Source organism: Dunckerocampus dactyliophorus, chromosome 21 (genome assembly GCF_027744805.1).
Source record: "Dunckerocampus dactyliophorus isolate RoL2022-P2 chromosome 21, RoL_Ddac_1.1, whole genome shotgun sequence".
Classification (NCBI taxonomy): Eukaryota; Metazoa; Chordata; class Actinopteri; order Syngnathiformes; family Syngnathidae; genus Dunckerocampus; species Dunckerocampus dactyliophorus.
Window position 1 is genome coordinate 1,461,767 of NC_072839.1, and position 5,978 is coordinate 1,467,744.

Below are 5,978 nucleotides of genomic sequence, written 5' to 3' on the forward strand. Positions count from 1 at the left end.
TTGTGTGTAATTTGTCAGTGCAGTTATGCATGACATCCTGGTCTTTGGTCCTTGCAGTACCCGGCATTGAAAGGCACAACATAAACATTTCATTTCAGACCCATCAAGAAACGTTCCTAAATTGATGTCTTTTTTAGAACTGCCAAGCTGCAACCATGTTTTTTTTAGTTTTTTTTTTTTTTTAAATCAGATGAATCAGTTTTTACATGAATTAACATCCATTTAAGAGTTACCAGGTGAGTGATAAGAATATCCACTTCATGTTTTTCTTTATCTTCCTGTTTATCTATTTATATACACACACACACACACACACACACACACAACATTGTTTTTGTGATATTCCGAGTGTCCCAGCATACCCCCGTGACCCCAGTGAGGGTAGGTGGCATAGAAAATGGATGGATGGTGTTGGAATTGTACCGCTGCTGATGTGTTCAGGACAGAACAAAGTTAGAAAGGAGCGTCAGACTGACTGTGGGGGCGCCCCACCGTATGCCGACATAAAGAGGCTCTTGTGCACATGCGTTAATTACATTAAGACATGTAACGTAATGAATGAAATCAATTAGTTACTGCTGCCCTAGTTCGTTTAGTTTTTTTATTCTGCTGAAGTGGGCTGCTTTTTATTTGAATTTTACACAAATGAATATGGGAAGGACTCACAAACTGTACTTGTGTTTGTTGTGTTCTGCTGTAACGGGTCAAATTTGAAAAAATAAAAATAAAAATTAGAAAAAAAAAAAAGACTAAAACATGTTTGAGCTCGAGACCATTTTGGAGCATAAGAGGGTCCAAATGGCTCTTTTGATAGGAAACGTTGTTGAACCCTGATCAAGGCAAAAAAAACAAGTAACATTTGCTAAAATAAGCTTATTCTTTGACTAGTAGGCCACATTCAACCATGAAACAGCGTGATTCATATTTCTGAAAAGGCGTGATGGGGTGAAGACCTGGAATTGGAAGCGCCAAGCGGCGAGGGATGACCGTACTCGGGAGTTTTTGGCCATTTGCTGGCGGCCCCCCATGAAGACTACTCGCCTGCATGTTTGAAGGATGAGTTGCAGCAACTTTGCAGACAGGAGTTCTGAACTGTTGTGCTGTAATGAATCTGGCAGGTAATAATAATCAGGGTTTGATGAGGTCTGCTTTGCGGCAAGCGCGCGAGTCGCACACGTCATCTTTACAAAACACCCATGAAGTCATGGCTGATCCAAAACAGCTCAGGTCCCCCAATGATTGCAAGAGCAACTTTTTTCCCCATCAGGAATCCAGCAATTAGCCGCAGCAGTTTTCCTCATATTTGCGCCCGAAGGGCAGGTAGAAGTCGTAACAAGCGCAGGGCATCAAGACTAATGTCTTCAGTATGCCACACCACTCATATTCCCTCATCACTACGGGAAATTATTTTCAAGACATTCTTGGATTTCCTTCTGCGAGGTTCACTTTTAGGCTGAGCCGAAACCTGGACTCTGTCACATAGCGGGCCGGGCCAGACGATCTCCCCTTGTCCGTCCCGTGTGTGGACATGTCCCACATGCAGACAAATGGAACATGACTCCTAGCTTGTCTGACATGACGACACCTTCTACACATTCTTTGAGGAAAGACGTGCATCTCAGCTTTGTGAGGTGACAAATCCTTATTATTCATATCAACTTCACTCTTTGCTCTTTTTCTCCTGGTTTTGCCTTTTTGGTGGGGGCGGGGCTTAATGACATAATGGTTCATGACGACCCAGATGGCCACGAAACATTTGCAAAAAGTCATCATCATCAAGAAAAGCGCAGCAAATGTGTTTTGAAGTACAAACAAGTTGCTGTGCTGTCACTAATGGATGTGGGGGTTAGCAGTTGGGATGGCTGTAGACGACCACAGCAAACTTCACAGCAGCTCATCGTCATCATCGTAATTACATGAATCCAAAAAAATCAAATAAAATAAGTGCATTGTTAGCATGCTGTTGAAATCAAATGAAACGGTGAAATGTAACGATGTTTCACTGGCACACAGAAGCCACTCAAGCATTGCACATTTCACTTGCACTAGTTGATATACTCCACATGAAGGAACACTCAGTCTCTCCACGTCAGGTACACAACCACGCGCACACACTCACACAGCCGTGCACGCAGTCACACAGCCATGCACTTATCACCTCCAATGTGGGAATGGTCCAGTCTCATTCTCAACAGTACACATGACAAATTGCTAGGAAATAATATGAATCTTATGTTTTCATAGCAGTTTTTGGGACTAGACCTGTTTGTCCTCTCAGGACCTGAAAGGGCGGGGTGCCTGGTTGACTAGGATCTCATTTTAAATTCTATGATTTTCCAGGAATCAAAAAAAACATCTTCAGAAAAATCACACCCTAACAACCAAAGTTCTGAGCAAAAAAAACCAAGCAAAAATTGACCTTTAAGGACAAAAAAGTCCAGAGGGTTGAATGAATTCTAATAAATGAAACCATGAAATGTTTCCACTCTGTGCTACTAAAAGACTTCATAATAAATAATCAAGTTTGTTTTCAGAAAAATGACACTTTTTTCTTAATACAAGAATTAAAAAAAAAAAAACTTTTGTCTTAATATTTTCATTCAACTTATTTTTACTTGCAGCTTCTTTTCCCCCTAATTTCTGGTGGTTTTTTTTAAATTAATTTCTTGTAACAATTAGTTGATTTTGACTTTATTCTTGTCATACGACAACATTTTCCAAACATTACGACTTCAAAAAAAGAACTTATTTGTTGAAAATGTCACATCTGTGCCACAAAGGTAATATTCGGAGTTTCAAGTCAAATTTGGACTTTCTTCCTCATTAGAATGGAACCTTTTTCTCCGGCTGTTGTGACTTCATTCTCACAAAATTGCAGCTTTTTTCCCCCAATTTCTGCTGTTGGTTTCAACTTTTTTCTTGTAAATTTTCCTCTCGTAATTTTGACTTTATTCTTGTAGTATAACAATTTTCCAAAAATGAGAGCTTTGTTTTGTTTCTCATATGACTTATTTTGTAAATAATTTTGTTTAATATTTTGTACTTATTTTAAAATTAAAACTTATTCTCCTTAGACTTGTTTAGTATTTTGTAACTATTTTTTTTTAAATGTACTGTACCTACATTTTTATTTGTTTACAATTTTAATTACTGCGGATTTGATTATTTTTGCTGTTGTGTAAATTATGTTTTTAGAATTTGCTGTGGGCCAATAAAAAAAAAAAAAAAACAGCCGCGGGCCCCAAACAGCCCCCAGGCCGCACCTTGGACACCCCTGCTGGAAAGGCTGTTTCTCTTCTTGGGACGGTCTTCCTGGTTCTTCGGTTCTTTGGGCTGCAAAGAAGTCATGAAGGATTTGAAAGCTTTTCATGGAGAGTAGCTGCTGCCGTGCCCCTCTAGAAAGTGAACGTTAAGCTTGTGTGTGAATTAGAGTCTCCCAGTATTTCCCATGGGTCCCATGTAAGTGTTGTGCAACTCTGATTGTGCTATGCGAGTGTGAGTCAACAAGGCCTCGTATTAGACTGAAAATGTTGAGACTAAATGCGAATAACATGACGGATGGGCTTGTGAGGCCCGTGGTTCCACACTGAGGTTGCGCTGCTCAGGAAAAGCAGCAGTGTTGCATGTTTGGATCTTTGGCAGCCTCCGCTGGCTCGGACAAAAGTACCACAGGAAGCGGCCACGTCCAGTTTGTGGCGTTTTTCTGCCACCGTCCTGGGACGGGCGCCTGCCGACATCTGTCCGTCAAATCCTTCCCAAGGTTGCATTTTGTCTCTGTGCTTCACACGGGGGAGCCGTACCAGAACCCCAAGGACACCTAGGACACCCCAGACACAAAACCCATAGAGGTTATTGACAATATCACACAGGAAGCCGAGTACCACAGGATTCCTAATTACACGCTCAGACTTCCGTAGACGTCCACATCACAGCGGCAGATGTAGACAAACCCCAAACTTCATGAAGTCTTTATTTCCAAGCCTTCCTTTTGGTGCTGCTGCTGCCCTCTTGAACTCGCCAGAGAAGATTTTCATGCGATCCCGGCTTGTACAAATAAAGTCCGACGCCAAACATGCCTCTGAAGGTAGCAAAAATACACACCGATAGTAGCGGCCGCGCTCCAAACCACTAATGTGCGCTACGAGGCGGCGCCGCATACATCAGCCCGGCTTGTCGTGATTAGTTTGTTTAGCTCTTCTAAACCGCCGCGCCTTCCGTGTCGTAAACAAACATCAGCCTCACGTGCACGCCGGTTGCTCCCATCAAGACTTTCCTCACCCAGAAAACATCAGCTCGACACAAAAACCTGACATTTTACTGCAAGTCACGACTTGTATGAAATGATAGCAACATGAACTCCGACGTCGCTTCACTCCCGCTCGGGAAACGCAGTCACTCCAAAACACACAAACAGCAATGGTTGTCTTGCACACTGGAAGGGGGCGTTGCAAGAGAGGGAGAGACAAGATTTGACTCACTTTGTTTTCTGCATGCAAAATGTTCACATTTTAGGGCGTCTGCAACAGATTCTTTGGATTCAGTTCTTTCCTAAAATTTGTAAAATTTGCTTCAATTTTGGTTTACAACACCACCCATTCTATTCTCCCCCCACTCCCCCACACAAACATACACCTTTTATTCTTGTCCAATCAGACCTTGCAGATACAAGATTGAAACCAATCATTCAGATTAACACTTTTTTTGGAAGAAAGAAAAATCCCACAAAGTTTTTTTTTTGTGTTATTTTTCTGGGAAAAAGACGCTTATTGTACGTTACAATTAGTGAAAAAAATATTTTATGATTGAAATATTTAATAACTAATTAATACAAAGATATGTTTATAATACATGGATTAATTTGATTCAGGATGAATTTTATTGATATATTGTGTATTATATTTCATTTTTATATTATCCTATTTCAGATTCCTATTTCCTTTCCTGTGTACTTTGTAGAATAAAATAAGTATTTTGTTGTTTAAAATACTTGTACAAGTGTATTTGATTCTTTTTTGTAAACTATTACTCATTTATGAGTTGTACCCAACAAAATGTGAGTAAAAATACTTTTTAAGTATACCAATACTCTTTTTGGATTGAAATTGATGTTTAATGCTGCTAACAGTACGACGAGTACCATTTTTTTCAAGTGTTGACTCACTGTTGCCCCTCAAGGAAGAAAGTGGTACTGCAATACCATCTAGTACACTTTGACTTTGATTTGGCAAATTGGTTGCAAAATGTGTTGATTTGTGTCGGGGTCTTTTTACATGTCAGCAAAGCAGGCGGAGGAAATAGGGTGCATGCCGCACACACGCCGTACAGCTCGATTAGCAACAAAAGCAATACGCCTTCTTTTGCTGTTTTGAAGTTCTGAGGTTTATTCAATGCACGGCCCAAATAAAAACGCTTTATAAAGAAATTGTACATGACATCAAACAATACAATGAGATACGCATTTGGTCGTTGGATTGAAAATCCAGTCTGTCAAAGAAAGAAAAAACAAATCATTTAAGTTAACAGCAAGACGCTCACAAATTGTTTTTTTTTTGTTTTTTTTTTTACAAAAAAGTCTGAATAATTTATGGGCTTTGCATACTTTCATTTGTGTTGGGATGCGGGCTTCTACGGTACCAACGTAAAAGTACCAACGTAGTGTTTTGGTCGTCTTGGAGGACGTAGCATTGTCTCAGACGTCCTCCGTCCCTCCCACCCACCGTCCCTCCCGCGAGTGTCTGATGTGAGGTGTGAGGCTGGTGAGAGAAGCCAAACTGCTACCCTGTAGTCTGTGGCCCCCTCCCCCGTGTAACTAGTGCCTGGGGGTTAGCGAGTGTGATTGACTTCATGTCACGTCCGTCAGGACGCCAAATGTAGGAAAAGTATGCAAGTGCAGCTTTTCAAACGTTCGTTGTTTTCTCCAAGGTCAAAAAGTTTACTCTGTGCAGCAGCATCGCCCCCAAAGGCCCCCACCCCTGCCC